Source organism: Myotis daubentonii, chromosome 15 (assembly GCF_963259705.1).
Source record: "Myotis daubentonii chromosome 15, mMyoDau2.1, whole genome shotgun sequence".
Taxonomy (NCBI): domain Eukaryota; kingdom Metazoa; phylum Chordata; class Mammalia; order Chiroptera; family Vespertilionidae; genus Myotis; species Myotis daubentonii.
The window spans coordinates 11,089,998-11,115,960 of NC_081854.1; the positions used below are offsets into that span (position 1 = coordinate 11,089,998).

General features: G+C 45.1%; 2 pseudogenes; one reads left to right on the forward strand and one right to left on the reverse strand.

Moving 5' to 3' along the window:
• Positions 1-835: 835 nt before the first annotated feature.
• LOC132216704 (pre-mRNA-splicing factor RBM22-like) lies at positions 836-2,508 on the forward strand (annotated as a pseudogene).
• Positions 2,509-17,170: 14,662 nt separating this feature from the next.
• Positions 17,171-18,764, reverse strand: LOC132217287 (programmed cell death protein 2-like; annotated as a pseudogene).
• Between the last annotated feature and the right edge of the window lie 7,199 nt (positions 18,765-25,963).

The window sequence follows — 25,963 nt, forward strand, 5'->3', positions numbered from 1 at the left end:
AGCTCTCATACCTCATCATGTTGTCATTTAAGCAGTCAACTTATGTGACCTGGTTTAGATTTTTTTAAAATCCACTTCATTTAAGGTAGAAAGGTAACAAAAACAATGGATATTTAGCCAAGCCTGTGACACTGTCTTCACATCTAGCTTGTAGTTGTGTCTGTGCTCTGGATGGATACCATCTGATGTTTGTGTGTCATTGATGGAGCAGCCACTGCAAAACTAGTCAACTCTCTTTTTTAAAAAAAATATATTTTATTGATTTTTTACAGAGAGGAAGAGAGAGAGACAGAGAGTTAGAAACATCGATGAGAGAGAAACATCAATCAGCTGCCTCCTGCACACTCCCCACTGGGGATGTGCCCACAACCAAGGTACATTGCCCTTGACTGGAATCGAACCTGGGACCCTTCAGTCCGCAAGCTGACGCTCTATCCACTGAGCCAAACCAGTTAGGGCTCAACTCTCATTTATAACTGTTAATTTTTCTAGTGCTGCTTTGTGCTGAAAGCACTTTTTAGTTTACTGCACTTGACCTGTAAAAGACTTTGATTCTTTGGAATTTTAGGGACAAGTTAGGTGGTTAATTTAAAGAAAAACTTTCAGTGTTGCCAAAATCTGCACCAAACAGTGACACGTTGTGGATGCATTTGGTTTTCTGAACCCCGAATGCGACAATTTTGTCGATTAACCAAGCCATCAAGATGAAAATGAAACAGAACCTGGCTGGAAAACCTGACTAGAGAACCTTGCTATTCTGATCAACTGAATGCTGTCTCCGTGTCAACCTTTGGAATAGAAATTGACAGGATTAAAATCAACTGGTATAGGGACCTGACAGGATTGTGGCGGTCCTATCTGCCAACTTGGAAGCGGCGACTGCCTCCGGCCGCTCTCAAGATGGCGACCTCTCTGGGGTCCAACACCTACAACAGGCAGAACTGGGAGGATGCGGACTTCCCCATCCTGTGCCAGACGTGTCTTGGAAAAAAAACCGTATATCCGAATGACCAAAGAAAAGTACGGGAAGGAATGCAAAATCTGTGCCAGGCCATTCACAGTGTTTCGCTGGTGCCTCGGAGTCCGCATGCGTTTCAAGAAGACTGAAGTGTGCCAAACCTGTAGTAAATTGAAGAATGTCTGTCAGACTTGCCTCTTGGATCTGGAGTATGGCCTGCCCATCCAGGTTCGTGATGCGGGGCTGTCTTTTAAGGATGACATGCCAAAATCAGGTGTCAACAAAGAGTACTACACACAGAATATGGAGAGGGAGATTTCTAACTCTGATGGAACACGGCCAGTTGGCATGCTGGGGAAAGCCACATCCACCAGTGACATACTGCTCAAACTGACCCAGACCACACCCTACTACAAAAGGAATCATGCCCACATTTGCTCCTTCTGGGTGAAAGGAGAATGTGAGAGGAAAGGAATGTCCATACAGACATGAGAAGCCTACAGATCCAGATGGCCCCCTTGCCGATCAGAACATTAAAGACCGATATTATGGAATCAATGACCCTGTGGCAGATAAGCTTCTAAAGCGGGCTTCAACAATGCCTCGTTTGGACCCGCCAGAGGACAAGACTATCACCACACTATATGTTGGTGGTCTGGGCGATACCGTTACTGAGACAGACCTAAGAAATCATTTCTACCAGTTTGGAGAGATTCGGACGATCACCGTGGTGCAGAGACAGCAATGTGCCTTCATCCATTTTGCCACAAGGCAGGCTGCTGAAGTGGCTGCGGAGAAGTCCTTTAATAAGCTAATTGTCAATGGCCGTCGACTTAATGTGCAATGGGGAAGGTCCCAAGCAGCCCGAGGAAAAGAGAAAGAGAAAGACGGAACCACGGACTCTGGCATCAAGCTGGAGCCTGTTCCAGGCCTGCCAGGAGCTCTTCCCCCTCCTCCTGCAGCAGAGGAAGAAGCCTCTGCCAACTACTTCAACCTGCCCCCCAGTGGCCCTCCAGCTGTGGTGAACATCACCCTGCCACCACCCCCTAGAATTGCCCCATCCCCACCCCCAGGTTTTGGGCCACATATGTTCCACCCAATGGGACCACCTCCTCCTTTCATGAGGGCTCCAGGACCAATCCACTATCCTCCTCAGGACCCTCAGAGAATGGGAGCTCATGCTGGGAAACACAGCAGCCCCTAGCACATGATCACCATTCTGGGGCTCTACAGAAGACAGGGCGCTTAAAAATCCTAGTAAACGAATCTTGGAATAAATATATTTTTCCTTCCTTTGTAGTTTCCACAGTAGCTGAATGTGTTCAGATGTGGGCAGTCAGAAAACAATAGCCATGCTTTGATTGATGGACCTCAAATAAGCTGCCATTGACACATCTGGTTACTATAACGTTACTAATAACACTTAATGCCTGTTCCCCTTCTGTGGGGAGCAAGCAACAGGGTGAATTGGAATATCCAATGGAGTTTCCATCCCAATTATATGTTCATTTTGTATTATTTTGGGGGGGGGGCATTAACCTGCTGAAAGAATCTTTTGACCGTTTTTTATGTCCATTAGGTATTTTCCTTTTTATCATCTAAAAAAGATTGCTAGTACTAATCATTGTAGTGGCATAAGTGTGATTTAACACTTCCAAAGTCGCATCCTCAGAAAGACAAGTGGAATCCAGCAGGCAGCTCTGCCCAGGTCTCTTCTTAACCTCACCTTCCCTCATTGATGGCTAAATGAATCTGGCTGACAGTTGTACTTTTCTACGCTACCAAAAGAGACAACAATAAAAATTACTTTGTATTCCTTTTGGATGGAAACAAATGTCATGAAGCTGTGTATCATTGAAGAAACCTGGTGTCTGGGATGAAATTAAAGAACTTCCGGGAGAGAACCAAGATGGCGGCATAGGTAAACAGCGGAGAATGCTGCCTCGCACAACCACTTCAAAAATACAACTAAAAGACGGAACAGACATCACCCAGAACCACAGGAAAGCTAGCTGAGGGGAAAATTCTACAACTAGAAGGAAAGAGAACAGCATACTGAGACTCAGAGGAGGCGCAGTGTGGAAAATACAAAGGTGCGGAGGTGCGCACGGAGCGGGCTGGTGGCTGAGGGCATGGTTGTCTTTTTCAATCGGGAGGGAGGCTCAGGCCCTGAGCTCCAGTTCTGGGCAAGTCTCTAGGGACCCAGACTCAAACGGGAGAAGCGGGACTGTCTGGCATTGGTCAGAACACGAGGGCAGCTTTCTCTCCGAAGTTTGCAGCGGTTGCTGGGACTCTGAGAGGCAGAGCCTCTGGGGACAGGACTGAGAGCAGCCATAACTGCTCCCTCCACCCGCCCTGTTGATCCCCTGCGACCCGCCCCGCCCAAGCCCTGCACAGAGCCATTTCCCGGATAGCCTCAGGCAAAGGCTAAATTAGCACCTCCCCAGAAGACAGAAGTTTTCCCACTGCAGACACAGCTGACTCTCACAGCCAGCTGGCCTGGAGGTCAAATCCCCCCAATATTAACTACAACAATCAAGGCTTGACTACAACAAGACTGCGCACAAAGACCACTAGGGGGTGCACCAAGAAAGCATAAAAAATGCGGAGACAAAGAAAGAGGAAAAAATTGTCAATGGAAGATATAGAGTTCAGAAACACACTTTTAAGGTCTCTCAAGAACTGTCTAGAAGCCGCCGATAAACTTAATGAGATCTACAAGAAATCTAATGAGACCCTCGATGTTATGATAAAGAACCAACTAGAAATTGAGCATACACTGACTGAAATAAAGAATACTCCCAACAGCAGACCAGAGGAGCGCAAGAATCAAGTCAAAGATTTGAAATGCGAAGAAGCAAAAACACCCAACCGGAAAAGCAAAATGAAAAAAGAATCTGAAAATACGAAGATAGTGTAAGGAGCCTCTGGGACAGCTTCAAGCGTACCAACATCAGAATTATAGGGGTGCCAGAAGATGAGAGAGAGCAAGATATTGAAAACCTATTTGAAGAAATAATGACAGAAAACTTCCCCTACCTGGTGAAAGAAATAGACTTACAAGTCCAGGAAGCACAGAGAACCCCAAACAAAAGGAATCCAAAGAGGACCACACCAAGACACATCATAATTAAAATGCCAAGAGCAAAAGACAAAGAGAGAATCTTAAAAGCAGCAAGAGAAAGAAACTCAGTTACCTACAAGGGAATACCCATACGACTGTCAGCTGATTTCTCAACAGAAACTTTGCAGGCCAGAAGGGAGTGGCAAGAAATATTCAAAGTGATGAATGCCAAGAACCTACAACCAAGATTACTTTATCCAGCAAAGCTATCATTCAGAATTGAAGGTCAGATAAAGAGCTTCACAGATAAGGAAAAGCTAAAGGAGTTCATCACCACCAAACCAGTATTATATGAAATGCTGAAAGGTATCCTTTAAGAAGAGGAAGAGGAAGAAAAAGGTAAAGATACAAATTATGAACAACAAATATGCATCTATCAACAAGTGAATCTAAGAATCAAGTGAATAAATAATCTGATGAACAGAATGAACTGGTGATTATAATAGAATCAAGGACATAGAAAGGGAATGGACTGACTATTCTTGAGGGGGAAAGGGGTGTGGGAGATGTGGGAAGAGACTGGACAAAAATCGTACACCTATGGATGAGGACAGTGGGTGGGGAGTGAGGGCGGAGGGTGGGGTGGGAACTGGAAGGAGGGGAGTTATGGGGGGGGAAGAGGAACAAATGTAATAATCTGAACAATAAAGATTTAATTTAAAAATAAATAAATAAAATAAAATAAAAAAATTTTTTAAAAAAGAGAGAAAAAAAGAACTTCCTGTAAAACACTTTAAATAGACTGAAACGAAAAGCTTTGGAGTATATTTGAATGGAAGACTTGTAACCTTGGCTGGAACTTTGATCTTCGGCATTCACCTTTGTGTGTCTCATTTTAATTCCCCGCTCTGGGCAGGGAACTCTGTTTGGTCTTAGAATGTTTAGATATAACTGGATTGTAGATGGTAAAACATAATTTGATGTTGTGTTGTGTTTTATTTTTTTGTTTTTAAAAAATTAAAACGGGTAAATTTTCCAATAAAAAATAAAAATTTAAATCAACTGGTATAAATACAGATGTAACAAGACAATAAAACACAGAACCTGGCTGGAGAACCTAGCGAGAAAACCTTGCCATGCTGATCAACTGAAAAAAAAAAAAAAAAAAAAAAAGATGAAAATGAGCCTCATCGAAATTCAGCCACATTTATGCAAAACGGTCAAGGAAAATTTCAACAAAAGTGTGCGTATGTGCCAGCAAAGCCATGGAGGCCATTTACCCAATATGCTATTCCATACATAACCCTGTACTGTATACTTTATGAATCAATAAAAAAAATTACATTTTTTTATTATAAACCTGTGTTTTCTATCAAAATTACTTCTTGCGTGAATTTTGGGACACCCTTTATTCGGGTAAAGGTTGGGGGCCTAAGCTGTTCACTCTTTATGGTGAATTTATAACATAAGAGCAAGAATTTCAAGGAAGGGGAGAGGATAAGCCAATTGATCCAAATGGTCAATTAACACATTCCACCAAGATCCCTAACGCAAGAGGGGGCAGCTCTTTAGTGTTGTGGCTGGCGATGTGTTCATTCCAGGCAGCCCTCTTTGAAGTGGAAGCCTCCCCTCCCCAATCACAGCTTAAGTCGGGCACCTGCATTACAAAAAGAAAAGCCAAATGTCAAGCCTTACACACCTCCCGCCTCTCCTCCAAGCTGCCTCAGTCAGAGTTGATTTTCTCTGAAATCTTTCTTCAACTTCTTTCATATTTTCTCCGGGAGAACATCTTTTTGCCGCAAGGAGGAACCAAGAGATGATGAAACATAGACAAGGACATGAATAGGATTTCTCTAGAGATTAGACGACAGAGGCAGGATTCATCAAAAGGAGTGGCCTAGACATCCAGACTGCCCATCTCATTTTTCTGTCACCTCCCCCATACCCACCCCAAGCCATGGACAGGGTCTTACTGGGCATATTCCCAGGTAAGGACGCACCCATGTGACCTGCTCAGGTGTACTTCAGAGAGCAGGACTCTCCAAAAGGTACTGACACTCAATAAGGCAGCAGCTGGAACTTGCCAAAGCTCCCGGACCACCAAACGGAGCCATCACAGAGGATCCAGACCCATAGGAGGGGCTGCCCCAGCCACAAACTCAGCTGCCTTCCAAGTGTTGGTGTGCCCGATAGTGGCAATAGCCCCTGAATAGTGACATGGACCCGATCACAGGGACAGACACTTTTTGGCCAGTACGTGGTCCCTGTGCGAGTCCTGCTGGAAGAGTTTGCGCTCTGCAGGGTCGGAGCCTCCCACCGTCATCCCAGCTGTCTCCTGTTATCATCCAGTGTTGATAACTGGGAATCCTGGGTCAAGAAAACAGGGGGTGGTTGTCGGGCTTTTTTTTTTTTTTTAATATATTTGTATTGATTTCAAAGAGGAAGGGAGGGAGGAAAGAGAAATTGAAGCATCAATGATGAAAGAGAATCATTGATCAGCTGCCTCCTGCACGCCCCCTACTGGGGATTGCGCCCACAATCTGGGCGAGTGTTCTTGACCTGAGTTAATTCCCGACCCTTCAGTCCTCAGGCTGACGCTCTATCCACTGAGCAAACCGGCTAGGGTGGGCGACGGGCTACCTGTGTATGACTCGGCCACAACACGCCAGGCCACACCAAAGCTCAGGCACCCTAGATACATAATACTGACAGAGGAAGAGCTCACAATTGTAATTTGAGGGAACAATTGTGCATATTAGGGTATCTTTAATGAATGTTACTTTCAATATGATAGCAATTTCTTATAAGTATCACTTAAAACACTTTCCAACTGACTACTTTGAAATATTTTAGACTTATAAAAATGTTTCAAAGATAGCAAAGAATTTCTATCTTTCCCCCAGCTTCCTCTAGTGTTAGTATTTTACATGAATCTAACACAATTATTACAACCAGGAAACTAGCATTGGCATGATACTAGTGACTAATCTACAGAGCTCATTTTCATTTTCCCAACTGCCCCCTAGTGTCCGCTGCCTGCTCAGGATCCAGTCAGAATCCCACACTGCATTTGGTCAGTGTGACTCCTTTGTGCCCTTCCGTCTGGGATCGTGTCCTCGCTGTGTGCTCTTAGAGTCCGTCCTCATCTATTTAGGACCCACTAATTATAGGACAAACGAATGGCCAAGCTGTTTACATCTCCCTGCGACCCAGTGTCCATTCTCTACACAGACCCTCTGTCTACTTTACACACCATCAGCTCAGGGGAATCAACCAGAGCCAGGAGCCAGACAGCTCGAAATCACCCTGAAGCCCAGAGCCCGCCAACATTATTCAAGCAGCTGACCCTAAGATGTCTCCTCCGCCCGCTCTGCCTTTGCCCAGGAAAACACCCAAGGGCTCTGACCTATGACCCATTTTCATTCCCTCTCTGCCTCCTGAAACACCTGTTGCTTTCCCAAGAGGTCCTGCATGCTATGTCTCTCCTTTTTAGGGAACCTATAGCATCAAACTTCACTCAATTGCATTGGTCTTGCTGTATCATCACTTAGTCACCTCCTTGCATTAAACTCCCATGGGCACAGCTAGTTCTTCCTCAATCCTTACCTTTCTGGTCAGCTTTGGGAGGTCCTGCTTGCACATGCACAGCTGGGCCTGCATCCAGGAGCTTCGGACAAAAACCACATGGACTTCTGGGGCTCCCCATGTGCACTTCTTTGATGCCACAGCTAAGAGCTCCAGCTCTACCCTGTGTCACATACAAAGGACTTTCTCAAGGACTGTTGTGTTCTACTGAGATCCCTGCTACTTGGAGGAAGTTGAGAAATTGTCTCCAACAGAAAATTCAATTATCCAGATGCTCACTTTGTAAGGTTCTTTTCTTTCAGAGGCCTCAGTTTTACAGTTGTTATTATCAGGGAAAATGGTCTGGTTTCTGTTAGTGCCCTCATGATATTAAGTAGGAGAATCTTCATGGTCATATTGGTCAGCTATTTTATCAGGTGCAAACTTTTAGATGGGCTGTTTTCATTTACCTCTTTTAAAATGTCATACTACCATTTGTCTGGTTCAGTAGGAAACTCCCAATTAGTTCTGTTCATGTCCTTCGTCAACAGACCAGACTTGCCCTTGCAGGTCTCCTGATTTCACACCACCGTCTCCCATGTGAGTCACTACTATCTTTGTCTTCTTCTCCCCCTATCCCCAGTTCAATGAAGGTTATTTCTTTATTCGTATGTTTCTTTATTTGGTTTGAAACTCCCCTGGCTCCCGAGATGGAAAGGAGCTTAACCAACTAGACAGATAAGAGGGAGCTGGAACCCAGAAAGGGGGTGGCTCGGGGAAGAATAATGTTTTTCTAGAGACACTATGACTTTTGTTCATTCCCATATGGTGGAGGGGAGAGGTGAAAGTGACTGGTGTCATAGGTCAATCATAGTGAACCCCTGACTTATTGACTCCCCATGTGCCACTGGATTGAGGGAAGCACTTTGGGGAGAAATGCTGGGCTGATAGAGACAGGCAGAGAAAGACTCAAGGTCATGTCCTTGAGTTCCTGATTCCCAAGAGCCATGGAGCTGGGTCCCACCCATGCCAGTGGACCCCAGAGTTGAGCCTGGAAATAGACTGCATGGAGGGCTGCAGGATTGTTGGAGGCTATACTTTGTTGAGCAGATAACACAGACCTCAGAGGAGTACAGTGTAATGCTATCTCCTGAGGATCATCTGGAAGATTTCGGTGATTTAACCCATTGAGGATGAATTGTTTCTCCCAAAAATACAAAAGCATAAAAAAAGATTAAACAGAAAGCACACAATTGAAATAAATCAAATCCTGCTGTGCTGACGGGAGTACTTGAGGCTCAGCCATGGAAAAGAGGGAGTGGGAGCCGTGATTCCTAGTTCTCTTAACTGTTAACTGTGCCTTCATTTCTGAGAGGAGCTTTATTTTAATGAAAGGAGGAGAGCTGGTGAGCCAATGGATATAACTCTCTGATGTCATGAGTTGGTGAGGGCGATTCTCCATGACAAACTCCATATAATGAAGTCTTTTCCCTTAAAGGGATTGGGCATTTTGACTTGGGTGTGGGATACGAAAGTCAGAACTGCTGGGGAATTTGCACGACCGTGGGAAACATCTCCAGAAACAAAATCTCTGATAAACATGACTCTCCTGTTTGGAAGGTTTGGAGTTGGTGCTAAGTTTATTGGAGGCCATTAAAAAGGTAGAACTGAAACTCTGGGTCCACCCTGGCTCATATTCTTCTTAGATAAGACAATGAGTTTGTACTTAGGTTCAATTTTATTTTGTTTTCCATTTACATATGACTCAAGGCATCTTACACAGCCTGCTTCACAATTCCCCTCCTAGTGCTGTTTCTGATGGAACACTCTAACATGTGCATAAAAATATGTGCAAAATTATTTATTGCAGCATTTTTAGGGTAAAACTGAAAAATCAGGAATAGTTCACATGATATTCAAAGAAGACAAATGAAATAAATTACAATTTACTCATACAATGGAATCGAGGCAGCCATAGGTAATATTGGTGAGCTTTTAGACTTAAAATATATATATATATATATATATATATATATATATATATATATATATATTATTCTTTTTTTAAGTGTGGCTTACGTGTGCCCATATTTATATGAATAAAAATATATAACATTTATAGAAAATGCAAGCAGTGTGTTGTGAACACAGTTACCATTGGGCAGGGGAAGCGATGTAACAAAGATTGTCAACTCCCACTGTATAATCTCTAGTTCTCAACAGATGAGACAGTTTTCAATAAAATATATCCTGTTGTCTATATTGTTATTTTAAGCAATATCAGAAGATAGGGATAGACCAAAGGTAGATGGAGAAAGGGTGACAGGAGGGAAAAGTCACAGAGGGTGGGGAGAGACAGCAAAACTCCTCAGCAATAGAAAGTCCAGGTGGAGAGAAGTCAGGATGCAGGGGGGTGGGGGGCGGGGGTGTGTGGAAGATCTTGTTGTTGGCATTGGCATTGGCGGTGGCTGGCCTGCCTCCGGACCCACACAGAACAAAGCTCACCAAGCCCCCTCTGCCTGGGGACAGTCCATGGCAACAGGTCTTCTCAGTCCAGGGGGCTTTCCCCTGACCCCCTGATCTGAGCAGAGCTGACTGGACAGCTCTCCCACTTCCCACCTACACCTGGAGCTGGGACTCCACACGTCCCTCCAGCCAGAGTCTGAGAGCAGAGGGGAAATATGTTCCTTCATCCTAGTCACCGGTGAGACCATTCCTGGTATGAGGACCCACTTGTCTTGGTGGAAATGAAGTGGGTTAGACAGACATGTAGGTCCCAGTCCTTGGATGAAGGTGCCTTGCAAATGAATGGGCCCTGAGTCGGAGAGGGTGATAGAACCTGAGTCATCAGAAGTTCTTTCTCTTTACAGCTCAGGCTACAATCACAAGAGTCTAATGCTAATTGTCTGGAGTCTTTCCAAACAATTTCACAGCAGGAAGGCCATGAGCAAGATTGCCTACCCAGGAATGGAAGGCGAAGTTACTCAGAGAAATTTTATCTCTGTATGCCATCACCCTCCTATCAGGCTTCAAATCTCTCCACCTCAAAATACACACCACACCTTTGCTTAGGATCCATTACCGCAGGAGGACAAAGATGGAAACAGGTCAGGTTTCCTAACAGGCCACAGTTTGTAGGCCAAAAATCAAGAAGAAGAAAAAGTCTTTGCTTATTTTTTTTTCTTTTTTTTTCTTTTTCTTTTTGTATTTTTTTTCTTCTTTTTCTTTCTTTTTTTTCTTTCATTTTTTTTATTTTTCTTTTTCTTTTTTTGCTTAATTGAACACTCAATTAAGCATAATGTTAGCATTCAGTATTGCTTTATTTTGAATTACACCATGATGAGATGGGACAAACAGCGCTCTGTTCTCCAAAGCCCTCAGAGCACCCTGCACACACCCCACCCCTGTATCCCAGGGCCAGGCAGATCCCAGGCTCCTCTCGAGGCGGCTGCAGGAATCATGGGCTCTGGTCCCTCTGGCAGGTCTCTCTTCAACTAGAAAGACAAACAGAGGGACTTTGTGAGACTGGGCTTGAGGGAGACATAGATGCAGAGCAGGTGAACGAGAATCTGGGACAAGAGGTGGAGAGATGGAGGACAGAGCAGGGTGCCCTGCCTGGAGGACCCAGACATTAAACTGTCCCCTGCTCACCCCACACTCTCTGCAGCCTGTAGCACAGCAGGGCCTACCTGAGGCATTCCTTCATGACGGGAGCAGAGGAGCAGTCAGACTTCTCTCCTGGCACCTTTTCCTCAAAGTCATCTTAGTCATCTTCTCCAGGAAACCAGAGAATTTTAGGAGCACAGCTGGTAACAGGGCCAGTAGGTGCAGTTATATCCACACGGAGATTCTGGACAAAGGGCACAAGGTCTCTTCCACACAGCAGTGCTCCCTTGCATCATAGATCTGGTCCCACACCTGTTCCCAGGGGGAGCCTGGGGAATGGAGCAGGTGTGAGTCCCAGAAAACAATAAGCCTGGTCGCAATCTGGGGTAATATAGGAGCCCATCCCACCACCCCATGAGCTTCCTCCTCCTCATCCTCATCCTCACCTGAAACCCCTCTGAGACTGAGCACAGGTACACAGGGATGCAAACCAGCCCTGTGGGGAAGTAATGGGCTGGGTGACAAGGCCAGTTTGTAGTCCGGGGTATGCTCTGAGGCTAGTTGGGTTCTGGCTGAAGCACGGTGTTAGTTTGGGGATGATTCTTCTGGGATTTGTTTGACTGGGTTGGGGTCAGTGTCCCAGAGCTGGTCGTGGCCTCTCTGGGACCCTGGAAGGTGAAGGATGCAGGGATGATCCAAAAGAGCCAAGGTGGGAGTCCAGGGAAGGGACCGAGTATCGTGTTAGTGGAAGATGCTGCTGGAACTGAGGGGTTGCAGGGGCCATGGGGACGGGAGGGAGGGGGCTGGCATGGAAGAGGACCTCTGGAGAGTATGGGGGTGAGATATGTTGAGCTAATGATGTTGGACTTGGGGCTGGGATCCTCCTTACCCAAGGTGCAGCTCCTGGTCATCATGGCTTTGCAGCAGCCTCAAGGGGAGTGCGTGGGAAAGTGTTTAAGAATCTGAAATGGCTCTTTTATTGCAGCTTAAAGGCCCATGTGTGATTCTGGAAGGGTCTCTAGGTAACCTCAGTCAGATCAGAGAATTCCCAATTCCCAAGTCACTCTGATGAGAACCGGACTGGACAGGAGGAAACCCCATGTGAGCTCTCGCTGAGCAGGAGGGACTGGGTCGTGCACTCAATCAAACCATGCCTGGCCCACGCACAACTTTCAGGGGACACTGTGTGTTCAGGGGCCTGAGTCTGCTCAGCTCCCTCTTCCTTGGTGTGTTAGCACACCCCAACAGACCCTATTAGATACACTTACACTGCATGATGCTACTGGTATTTCTGTCCACGAGCACATGGCATGACACGTGTGTCAATTTGTAAGACTCTTAGAAGAGTGTGTTCCTCCTGGTAAAACCTTATCAGTGATTGCTAAGCAATAGAAAATCATCTTTTCATAGCTATCACTTTCTAACATTTAAAACTGTATCCTGACCTAGTCGGTTTGGCTCAATGGATAGAGCATCGGCCCTCATACTGAAGTGTCAGCCTGTGGACTCAAGGGTCCCAGATTCAATTCTGCTCAAGGGCATGTACCTTGGTTGCAGGCACATCCCCAGTAGGGATTGTGCAGGAGGCAGCTGATCGATGTTTCTCTCTCATCGATGTTTCTAACTCTCTATCCCTCTCCCTTCCTCTTTGTAAAAAATCAATAAAATATACTTAAAAAAATAAGGCTGTGTAGAAAATTCTATCCAGAGGAAACGCTTATTTCTAGAAATCTTTTTAAATATATTTTTATTAACTTTTAGATAGAGAGGGAGAGAGTGATAGAAACATTGATTGGCTGCCTCCTGCATGCCCTTTATTGGGGATCAAACCTGCAACCTGGGCAGGTGCCCTGGCCTGGAATCAAACCAGAGACCTCTTTGTCCATGGGACTATGCTCAATCCACTAAGCCACAGCAGCCAGACTATTTTTATAAATCTTATCTCAAGAAAATATAGATTAGAAGTATGGGATTTTTGAGAACCAGGATGGCAGTGTACGTAAATGCCTGTACTCAGCCACCTTCCACAACGATATCAAAACTAAACTAAACCCTAGGCAGTTTGGCTCAGTGGATAGAGCGTCAACCTGGGAACTGAAAGGTTCCAGGTGTGATTCTGGTCAAGGACACATGCCCGGGTTGTGGGATCAATTCCCAGTGTGGGGTGTGTAGGAGGCAACCAATCAGTGATTCTCTCTCATCATTGAACTTCCTATCTCTCTTTAATATATAAATTAAAAGTAAGCTAAAAACACAGAACAACCATCATTCAGAACTGTCTGAAATCTGCCTGAGTGGAAGTCCCACATCTAGAGAAGTAAAGGAGGAAAATTGAGAAATGTACTTTCTTGGTAGGAGGGGCAGAGGTGCAGAACAGGCTGGTTGATCACTCCCATGTGGTGTATTTTTAATCGGGTGGGATATATAGGCTTCAGAGGACCCCCATAAGAAGCAAGTGGTCCAAGACCCACGTAAGCCCCCCAGCCCAGGGTTCCAGAGCTGAAAAGAGAAGTCTCTGTGACTTTGGTCTATAACAATCAGTGGGAATTGTGGCTGAGTAACAGGGAGGCTGCTGGAGACCCAGCAGTTCCTCTTAAAGGGCTGGTGCATGGACTTACTCAGACTTGATCCCTCTGGGCTCCAACACTGGGACGGTGACTTGGGGTGGGGGGGACCCAGGGACATATGGGGAAGAACTGGATTGTCTGGCATTGTGGCAGAAACTCAGGAGCAGCTTTCTCCCAGACAGGGTGCTCACAGGGGTCATTGTTCCTGCGCTGGGACCTCTCCCATCCCAGGGCTGACTGGCAGCCATATATGAGTTTCCAACAGCTTGGCTCACACTGTTTGCTCCACTCTGGTGATTCCCTGAGACCCTGCCCCATCCAATTTGGAGCCCCACCCAAGCTGTTTGCAGCAGCTTTTCCATATCAATGCCCTGTCCTGGCTCAGGCTTCAGACTTTCCTAAAATCTTTCAAACAAGCAGCAGCTGGTATCAGCATGCCCAAACCTACCAATAAGAGGCCCAAGATCCAGCACTAGAACCAGCCTGCCTTGCTTCACATCTGATCTCTCCCGGGCACTTCCAAACCCAATATAAAGAGCAGCCACCTACATATCTCTCTGTAGCTTCTGCCTGGTAGCCCCAGGTAGTGGCTAACTTTATACCTCGCCAGAGGCTCCAAAGCCAATGAACCCAGGTGACAGTTTCAAACCATACCAGATTACAATTGTACACATTCACAAGCAACACACTCAAGGGGCAAACCCACTAAAGCAAGTCCTGCTCCACAGGGGCTTCTCCTGCACAGCAGCTCTTTCATTGTAGTCACAGCTGGTCCTCACAACCAATTGGCCTGGAGGTCAATTCCTCCCAGTGACACCAATAGCAATCAAAGCTCAACTACAATAAGACTGCACACACAGCCCACACAGGGGTGCACCTAAAGGGCCCAGCTCAGATGACTGAGAAGGCTGAGCCACTGGGTCCTACAGGACACCTACTACACAAGGCCACTCTACCGATTTCAGGAGACATAGGAGCTCTACCTAATATATAGAAACAAACATAGGGAAGCAGCCAACATGTGGAGACCAAGAAGCATGTCCCAAATGAAAGAAATGGAAGCAAACAAACTACTGGAAACAGAGTTCAAAACAATGGTTATAAGGCTGTTCAAGGGTCTTAATGAGAGCTTCAAGGGACTTAGTGAGACTTACAAGAATCTCAGTGATAATTTTGAAGACATGAAAAAGGACCAGTCAGAAATTAAATATACACTAACTGAAATAAAGAATAATTTACAAGGGTTCAATAGTAGAATATTCTGATAATCAAATCAATGATTTGGAATATGAGGAAGCAAAAAACACCCAATCAGAAGAGCAAAAAGAAAAAAGAATCCAAAAATATGGAGATAGTGTAAGGAGCCTCCAGGAAAACTTCAAGCGTACCAATATTCACATTATGTGGATGCCAGGAGGAGAAGAGACAGACCAAGATATTGAACACCTGTTTGAAGAAATAATGACAGAAAAATTCCCCTACCTGGTGAAAGAAATAAACTTACAAGTCTAGGAAGCACAGAGAGTCCCAAATAAGAGAAACCCAAAGAGACCACACCAAGACGCATCATAATTAAAATGACAAGGGTTAAAGACAAAGAGAGAATCTTAAAAGCAGCAAGAGAAAAGCTACATGGGAGTGCCCATATGGATGTCAGCTGATTTCTCAACAGAAACTATGCAAGCCAGAAGGGAGTGGCAAGAAATATTCAAAGTGATGAACAGCAAGGACCTACAACCAAGATTACTTTATCCAGCAAAGCTATCATTTAGAATTGAAGGTCAGATAAAGAGTTCCACAGACAAGAAAAAGCTAAAGGAATTCATCACCACCAAACTGGTATTACATGAAATGCCGAAGTGTATTCCAGAAGGAGAAGGAGGAGGAGGAGGAGGAGGAGCCCAGCAGCCGTGGCTCAGTGGTTGAGCATCGACCTATGAACAAGGAGGCCACAGTTTGACTCTTGGTCAGGGGACATGTCCAGGTTGTGGGCTTGATCCCCAGTATGGGTGTGCAGGAGGCAGCCAATCAATAATTCTCTCTCATCATTGATGTTGCTGTCTCTCTCTTCCTCCCCCTTCCTCTCTGAAATCAATAAAAATGAAGAAGAAAAAGATAAAAATATGAACAATAAAATAGCAATAAATATCTATTAACAATTGAATCTAAAGGTCCAAATAAATGAACAAGGAATCTAGTGAACAAAATAATCTGGTGAATAAAATAGAACCAGAGGCATGGAAACATGGAACAGACTGACAGATCTCAGAGGGAAGGGAGGGAGGGGTAGGAAGAGATTAACCAAAGATCTTATATGCATTGCCTATGTACATAGATAATAGTGTGGTGAAGACCTGGGGTGGGGTGGGTACCAGTGGAGGGGGGCAATAGAGGGTAAGGGGTACCTCTGTAATACTCTCAACAATAAAGATTTTTTTCAAAAGAAAGATTAGCAAATACAATACAATAAAAATAATAAAGAAGTACGGGCCTTTTCATTAAGAAGGAAAACAACTCCTAAGCAACATAGTTTGTCAGAAATATTGAGATCACAACAGAAACCCTTTTCCAGGAAATGTTAGCATTGTTTCTATAAAAGAGAAAACCTTTTTCATTGCAAAAATATTTTTTATTTCTTAATTTCTCTGAATTGCACAAATATTAAATGTACTAGTTGAAGAATTTATAGGTGTATAACCACACTCACATCAAGATAGAGACCATTTACATCTTTCAAGAATGCTTTCTCATTCCCCTTGTCAGTCAGCTCCATCCAGAGTTAATAATAGTCTACTTTTACATATCATTCCAGTTTTATTTCTGTATACATACATGTGTACAATGATTTTTTAAATATATGATCACACTATGAATACCATCCACAATGGTATCTTGGAGTCAGTTTAGATCTGCACCATATTTGATGTACATATAGGTTTGTGTTATTAAAACTGCATAACCTGCCACTGGATAGATACACCAAAATTTATGTAATTTCCTGTATTGGACATTTTTGTTTCACTGATATTTAAACATTCTAAGACAACATCTTTGTACCCCTCTCTGGTATAATTATTTCCTTAGGATAAAGTCCTAAAAATAGAATACGATTTTACTGATATGTGGAATCTAATGAATAAAATAAACTAACAAAAAAAATAGAAACAGGCTCATAGGCACGGAGAAGAGACAGACAGCAACAACTGTCAGAGGGGAGAGGGAGAGGGGCAGGGTGGAAGAGGTGAAGGGATTAAGAAAAATAAAAAACCTCATAGACAACAGTATGGTGATTACCAGAGGGAAGGGAGGTAGAAGAAGGTAAAGGAGGCATAAATGATGATGGAAGGAGACTTGACTTGGGGTAGTGAACACGCAATACATATACAGATAATGTATTATAGAACTGTGCACCTGAAAACTATATAATTTTATTAACCAAAGTCACTCCAATAAATTCATTTTTTAAAAAGGCTTAAAAATGGAAATGGGAGATTATGAGCATTTTGAAGGCTTTACTGTGTTGTCTTTAAGGCATATCTGTTACATCTTGCTTCCGGACAAATTCCTCTGTGTAGCCAGTGCGGGGTCTGCAGCTCTGAGCACAGAGGCGGCCAGGACGCCCAATCAACACGCCTGCGCAGTCCGGGCCTTCCTTAGCTGGGCAGCTGAGGCCTGACCTGGAATCCAAATATCCTCTTGGCACCACAGGGGCAACCTGGAATGACCTTTTCTTGAGGGATATTTTCACCAGAGACCCGGATGGGGGCACTTCCTCTGCCATGTCTGAGAATCTCTCCTGATTCCTGAACTATTTTAGTTTTAAACCTCTGGAAAATTGTATCTTCCCTGGATTCATTTTTCCATGGGATCCAATTCTTCCTGAGGTGCTTCACCCTCGCTCACGATAATCTCTGATTCATCTTCTGTTTCTGAAACTTCAGGTGTAACCTCATCTTCTATGCTCTGTGCTGGGTACTGTCCATAGTTCTGAAGATACAGCTGTGAACAAAATAAAGTCCCTGCCATCATAGAACATTAGTTACTATGACGATTTCAAATTCTGGAAAAAGGAAACTGTGGTCTGGAACTGTATTGTCCAAATGATCTGGTTGTACAAGCCTGCTTATGTCCAGCGCCTACTTGGGGGCCTGCACAGCCACAAACCCTGCAGAGATGAGCCGCAGACCTGATGGGGAAGGACACGGAGACCTCCCATCTCTGGGGAAGGACACTCAGAAGGCGGCTCATATGAGTACAAGTCCTTTCTCCTAGGTGGCTGATTTGTAAAAATTCGCAGGCTCACTCAACACCGAGGCCGCTCGTGGCCCCAGAAGAGGAGCAGGGTGAGATGGAGGCTAGAGGGGACTGGGGCGTGTACAGCTGGAGAGAGCATGCCAGTCCTGGAGGCGAGGGAAAATTCCGGACTCCTTGTCTGGAACTACTGATCACTCCACCCTCCTGCCTGCGGCACACTGTGAATCCCGCTCCACCACTCCAGGGCACACCCCAGATTTAATGATCTGAGTTACATCATCACAGATTAGTGTTGCCTGTTTTAAACGACCAATGTGAACACACAGTATGTTCTGTTCAGTGTTGGCTTTTATTCATGGAACACGATGTCTGAGAGACACAGTATCTATGTGTGAAGCAGCAGATCGTGTTTGTCGCTGGGGAGCATTCGTTCCACTTGGTGAACTTACCACTATCTACCTGTCTGTCTACCACTGGTGGATATGTGAGCCGTTCGCAGTTTGGGACTGGAACGAATGAGGCTTCTCTGAACATTCCTGTACATGTCCTTTTGATGAATCCAATATTACAAGTATATTTTAATTAATGGAGGGAGGAATCAAACTTCCCATGTATTTATCATTTCAGACCCTGGGACTAGGGGTGGTCACCTCCTCTAAGTAAATATGAAATTCCAGGCCAGCAGATTGGGACCTTGAGCGGCAGCTGGTATCTGCATGCCCATCAGGATAAGCTGATTTAACCACTCCATTGTGCTCTGCACTTCTCACAGGCTCTCCTACCACCCCACCCCACCCCAACCCCCACCACCACCACCTTCACCATGCACATTTCACTCAGGTGACAAATCTATCCTGGGTACAACTCAAAAGAAGGCTTGCTTCAGTTTGTCCATGGTTCCATCCGATTCACAGAGCTCCCTTTGAATGAGACCAATGCTCAGAACCACACCAATCAGGGCAAAAAATAGCCCATAATAGAAGGAAGTCTCACCTGTCTGAACACATCGCTGCATATTCCACAGGTGAGTGAGGAGATCCAGGCGCACTGGTGAATTGCAAGTTGGATTAGTTACCACAGACACCGTGGGAACCTACGTCTGTTTATCTCAAGAGCTGTACCAGGGCTTCTTTCTCTGAGGATTCTTCATGTTGAAAAGTAAAAAAAGGCCAGCCAGGCCAGTGTGGCTCAGTGGTTGAGCATCGACCCAGGAACCAGGAGGTCACGGTTTTGATTCCCAGTCAGGGAACACGTCTGGGTTGCAGGCTGGATCCCCATCATAGAGTGTGCAGGATGCAGCTAATCAATGATTCTCATCATTGATGTTTCTCTCTCTCTCCCTCTCTGAAATTAATAAAAACATAAATCACTTTTAAAAAGTAAATAAGTTATTAAACTCTTGGTTTATTTTAAATACCCACATTTAAAAATTGGGGTGATTAGTTCTAGCTCAGAAATGCCCTGCCATATTGGGGTTGTTTAAAGGGTTTACAAAATTATGAAAATAGTGCCCTTCACGGGGAGTTGGATGGTAATGGGACAAGTGCACAGTTGTAGGATGGCCTTGGTCCATCTGTTGGCTCTCTCCATGATGGGGGTAGTCATCTCTTAGGAGAAGGAAACCGGTTGATCCTTTTGAGGTCTGAGCCCGGTGCACCGCATGCCTGGATGATCTGGGACAGGTTCAGCCTCAGCTTGGAAACAATAACCCTGGGAAGAACCAGAGAGATTGGAACCAAGAGTGAGTTCCTGGAACCCAGGGTACCCAGGACCTGCTGACTCCAGGCCATAGCTCAGCAATGTTTTCCAGGTGAGGCGACCTTGGGGAACCTGAGGACGGTCAGCATCTTGAGGCAGCAGTGTCTCTCTGGAGCATGGTGTCCAATATGGCAGCCCCTGCACACACACTGCTTTTAAGTGAATTAAAATTTTAAAAAAATGAAAAATTCAGTGTCTCAGTTTCATGAATCACATTTCAGGTGTTTAACAGTGTCGACATAAGAAACATCCAAACATGTAGAGAATTTTATATAAAGTTTATTTGAGCCAAACTGATGACATATACTGGGGAGCAAAACCTCAAACACTCTGGAGAATAAGTTTTGCAGCCATTTGTATGCAGCTGAAATTAAGCAGTGAATGTAAGGAAGATTATGTGGAGGTGGGAGAAAGCAAGGGGGGATGGGATGACAGGATAATTAAGAAGATTATGTGCTTTCTTAAGGGCGGTTGTGCCTTCAGGTAGTGTTACTTATGGCATCTTAAATGTTGTGGAGAAGCACGGGACTTAGTTGAAAAGTCTATGAGGAGGATTCTCTGAAAGGTCAGGGGCCACTAGGGAGACCTTGCCGAAGGCAGCAGCCTCTGCCTTGACTTTTCCAAACAAGTCCGAGCCCCCGGGTATTTTGCTGGAATCTCTATGTTTAGTCTTTAAACACGACCTCCTAGAAACATGTGCTTTCTCAAGGATACTTACCCTGCTGATAGTAGAAGTTAATTTTAGTTCAAGCTGTTGTTACAATAAAAGCCTAAAGAGGCAGGCAGTGGGGCTGTCTTGGTGCCTCCTGCCAAGCAGCCCCTTAGCCTTCTCTTTCACAGAAACTTGTGTCAGAGTAATCCATTCATCCGTCGCTCAGGGTCTGCTGGTCAGTCCCGGCAAAAGGTGTTTTAACCAGATGCACAAGAACAATGGACCGGTCTAAAGAAGCTATAGGCCTAGGGTGGGACTATCCACCATGACCTGCCCAGTTAAGAATTTGTGATTTATTACAGCACCACTTTTTTGTCCACAATAGTCTCCTGTGTCTGGTGGACAGTACAGATAAAATGCATGCCCATCACTGCAGAAAGATCTAGTGGGCAGTCTAGTCTAGACACCTTCATAGGAGAATTCAAAGAGTCTCTCAGTGACTCAGTCAATAAAGTTGACACAATGAAGAAAGGTTCGAGTTTCCCAACTTTGTGGTTCTTTTCCTGTAATGAAACCCTCTGTGTGTGCTTCACCTGGACCTCTTCCCGTCACCAGGTGGGAAGTGTCTCCACCCAGACCATGTTCCTGGGGAGTTTCATTATATCCTTTAGAAGTGTTTCATGTAGTCAGCAAAGATATCATTGAGTCATATATTTTAAAGTGGTAAACATTATGATGCGTAAATTATATCTCAATAAAAAGTACTCGGTATAAATTTTGCAAATAAAGCAAAATCACTTATATGTAATAAAAAATCACTTATAAGGCCCGTTGCAGGAAGATTCCTGCAAGAATAGGGCTTCCTGAGGCCAGAGCGAAGCAGAGAAGGGAGCAAAGCCCGCAGTGGGCTTCACTCCCTTCTCCGCTGCCTCGCTCCCGCCCATCTCTGCCGCCCTGCTGGTCAGGCCGGTGGATCGGTGGATCGCTGGTGTCCCGCCTGGCCACCCCAGGTCGGTTGGCACAGGGGACGCCCGGATGGTGGCTGGTTGGGCCGGCGGATCGCTGCTGTCCTGCCCGGCCGCCCTGGGTCAAGTTGCAGATAGCAGGCCCGGATGGCAGCGGGGCAGGCGATGGATGGCGCTGTCCTGCTCTGCCTGCAGTATGCAAATTTAATGGCCATCTTTGTTGGGTTAATTTGCATTCTCTTCTGATTGGCTGATGTGCATAGTGAAGGTATGGTCAATTAGCATCTTTGTCTTTTATTAGTGTAGATATCAGTACAGTACCTGCAGAAGTCCTTTTGGAAAGAAAGAATAAATAAAGGCAAGAAATAAACACATATTTATTTTATTTATTTTTAAATCCTCACCTGAGGATATTTTTCCATTGATTTTTAGAGAGAGTGGAAGAGAGAAAGAAAGAGAGAGAGAAATATCCATGTGAAAGAAATACATCAATTGGTTGCCTCCTGACCAGGGCCTAGGCCAGGGAGGAGGCTGCAAATGAGGTATGTGCCCTTGACCAGAATCGAACTTGGGACCCTTCAGTCCACAGGCTGACACACTCTATCCATTGAACTAAACCGGCTAGGGTGAAATAAAAACATAATTTTTTTCCATATAAGTTTCCTTTTATTTTGAAATTGAGATAGTGGAATGAAGTGGTTCGTGGCTGACACTGGAGTGCTCATCCAGCAAAAGCACAAACTCCAAAAAGCCTGAGCCAGCTGCTCCACTTCCCCCGACTCCCACCCCAGATAAAGTCAAGACCAGATTAAAGGGTGGAAGAAAGGGTACAATCAAAATCCAGGTGGTGACGGCTGGCTAATTTCCAGCAAAGTGCAATTTCCAAAGTGGCCCCGTTTACAAAAGAGGGTCACATAATCACAAACTTGAGTCTCTGCTCCAGCTCCAATCCCTGCCCCTGCCCATGATTCAAATTCATAACAATACATTTTTCACTGTCCTGAGTAAGAGGCCTCTCTCATATACCCATTCACTCTGCCTCAGGGGAGGGGCTCTTTTGATTTATTTTGGTTCCTGGGACCAAGATCATGATGCTGGAGATGGGAGAATCCAAATGGTGGCAGATATTTATTCATATGCTAACTCATTATCTGCTGAAATTCATCTTACCTTTCTATTGCAGTGGGTTACGTACAACTTACAGAGGTGTTATAAGAAGTGTCCCGCCCGCAACCCCCACAGGGGAAAATGGTAAATCAAGACCTAAGCACCCAACACACACAAAACCTTAGTTCTTGCTGACAGTGACTGGAAGTCACCTGGTGGGGTGGGGTGGGGGTGGGGTAACAGATGAGAAGCCTGGGAAGGACTCTCAGGCAGGAATAGGATGTGGGGACAGGGCCCCCATGTGAAAGCTCTACCTGTTTGAGTATCGTGTCATCTTAAACGAGTGGAGAAATTCACCAAAGAGTGAAACTTATTTATGGGGGAAAAGAAAGAGAAAAGTTTGGGGAATTAAAATCATCCAGCGGATACTGGAAAATGTCTCCCTCTTTTTTTTTACTTTTTAAAATTTTTTGGAAAGTGTTTTTAAGGTAATATTTTTATTTCCCTTTGGAAAAAGAAATCTTTTCCCGCCCGCCCCCCCCCCCAACCTAAGCAAGTGGAGGTGCCACTACCTAATTTTTCTCTATTGTCTTCCTAAGAGGTAGATAAAACAAACGTGAAATTGGGGCTTCTAGGAGGAGGTCCATTCATTACAGGGTCGAGAGGGGCTGGGATGGCCCAGTGGAACTCCCCAGACTACACAGACACCTGAGCGACCAGAGGACCTGGCCTCAGACTCTCGGGACAAAGGATCCTGCTCCACCTCTTTCCCTTCTACAGCCATGTCTCCATGGAGACAGAGAAGCAGATGCAGTGGAGGTGGAGCATCTCAAAGAAACCCTGTTGAAGAGGTCTTTGTTCGGCTTCCCCAGGATTCTAGGCCACACCCCAGATCGCACCTCCAGCCAGCTCCCCTCCTCTCCTCAATCTCTGGACCAGCGGTCAGCAAACTCATTAGTCAACAGAGCTAAATATCAACAGTACAACGATTGAAATTTCTTTTGAGAGCCAAATTTTTTAAACTTAAACAATATAGGTAGGTACACTGTTATTAATTTCATTAGGGTACTCCTAAGGCTTAGGAAGAGCCACACTCAAGGGGCCAAAGAGCTGCATGTGGCTCACGAGCTGCAGTTTGCCGACCACGGCTCTGGTCCAACAAAGAAATAGCCGGTGAGAGGGACAAACTGGAGGGAAAGGGGGGAAACATGGGACCCCAGGGCAAAGAAGGCAGAAAGGGGGGACCGCATGGTCAGCCCTCCCAACCCAATTGGTATGAGTGGGGGATGCTGGCAGGCCTGCCTGCTCAAGGACAAACCGTTTGTGGCACAAGCCTCAGCTCTCTCCTCAGGCTGGGATTCCCACCCCATGCCTGAGTGCCTGCCCTGGGTTCCAACCTTACAGTAAAGACTGATGTAGTTAATCCATTTATGCTCATAGCACAGAATCACCTGTGATGATTCAAAACACACGCTCCAAGGAGCTTCCTGCTAATTCATTTAAGAAAAAAAAAATTTTCTTCCTTTTGTCTTGTCAGTCCAAACTCAACCACACTAAGGCACCAGTGGTGCTGTCAGACTCTGCCCCCAAGGAGGGCTGAGTGAGGGTTGGGGCTGTGGCCCTCACCCTCCAAATGCACCTTTGGTCCTGAGACCTCCTGCCCTGCACCCCATAGAGAAGCCTGATGCATCCAAAGGAGAGAAACCGAAGTTCTCAGCTGGTATTGCTCTCAGTCTGAATACAACAGAAAATGCTCTGCATCTAAACCAAGTGTCTGAAAGGGAAATGACTTTATGTCCCCTGGCACTGAGGATTTTTCTCCCATCTTCCTGCAATGACTGCGTCAGGCTATGCTGTTCTCCTTCTACCAGCTAAAAACATATTTAAAAGATCTGTCAGAAACTGGGAAGGGACTGCGATATTAACTCTACTGCACCCTGCTGTAGTTTCATTGGCTTCTCCCAGAAGACACAGGAATTCTGGGCCAGAGACAAAGGACAGGTTCCTACTCACAGCAACAGAGAGTAACCTGAGTCTCCAAATTTGTACCTGTCCCCAAGTCCCAGTTCCCACAGGGCGAGGGAGGAGGTCCAGGGGATGCCAGCACACACAGTGGGTTGCATTACAGTAGATGAACCCCAAAGTGAGGAAATGTGAATGTGTCACATTGGGCAGCAAGCCTCCCTGGCCTTGTCCTGGGGAAGACCTTGTCACTGTTACACAGGACGCTAAACACATCTACCCGGTGCTCTGGAGGGACACACTCTCCACCTGCCACGGCTGTTCACTGTGCAACAAGCATGTCAAGCTCATGCAACAAATATTTTTACAGCCCAGCCAATATAATGGTATGTAAGAAACATTTTAATAAAAATTTCATAACTTAATTTTTATAATATCCTGTTACACATAATCTATATATACACTGAGTGGCCATATTATTATGACCAGCCAGATTATTATGACCACCCCATCAGTACTTTGTTGTACTGATCATAAGGAAACTGGGGTGGGTGGTGGCAGACAGGGGCAGCAAGGGAAGGAGGAGGGGGAGATGTGGGGAACTTGATTGGTCCTGATTGCTGGCCAGTTTAGGGACCCCACCCATGCAGAAATTTCGTGCACCAGGCCTCTAGTTATTAATAACAAACTACAAGGTTCGCTAATGATTGATTATTATAATTGTGTTTCATTCATTTCCCTTACACACCTTACACACAGGCGCACCATTTCTCTCCACTAATACTAACAACGAATATTTTAGCAGCCGATTGCCATGCCATTAGTCTTGGACTGACTTGTTTGGTGTGCGCAACAGGAAATATTTCGTTTTCGGAGAACAAGAAAAATAGGTTTACTTGAGTTACACTTATTAATTTGTGCAGTTATTCAGTGTCTGTCTGGTGAGTTAATGTTCAAGAAAAATATTAATTTTTATTAAATGTTCTATTATTTTATGTTAATGTATATAAAAGCCTAAGCAATCATTAGAACCGAATGACCAGAATGACTGGTCCCTATGACCTGCACTGACCACCAGGGGGCAGACGCTTAACACAGGAGCTTCCCCCGGCCCGCAGGCCCCTATCGCCTGGCCAGCAGGCCCCCATTGCCCAATTGGGGCCAGGCCTCAGGCTGGGACGGGGAACCGGGGGTGGGGGGGGGGTGGACACGGGCAGCAAGGGAAGGAGGAGGGGGAGATGTGGGGAACCTGATTGTTTCAGCCCTTTGTACTTAGCATGTCTCTATCAAAATCAAGTGGTAGTAAAAATAAACAAAAAATTGCTGGCAAACAGCAAAATTTCCAGGAAAAGTGGGAATTGGAGTATTTTTGCTGTGAAGTAAAAAATAAAATAATCTGCTTGAAATGTAATAATGCTATTAGTGTACCAAAGTTATACAACATTAATCGTCACTATGAACAACATAAATCAAAATATGATAATTACGAGGGATTAATGACACAAG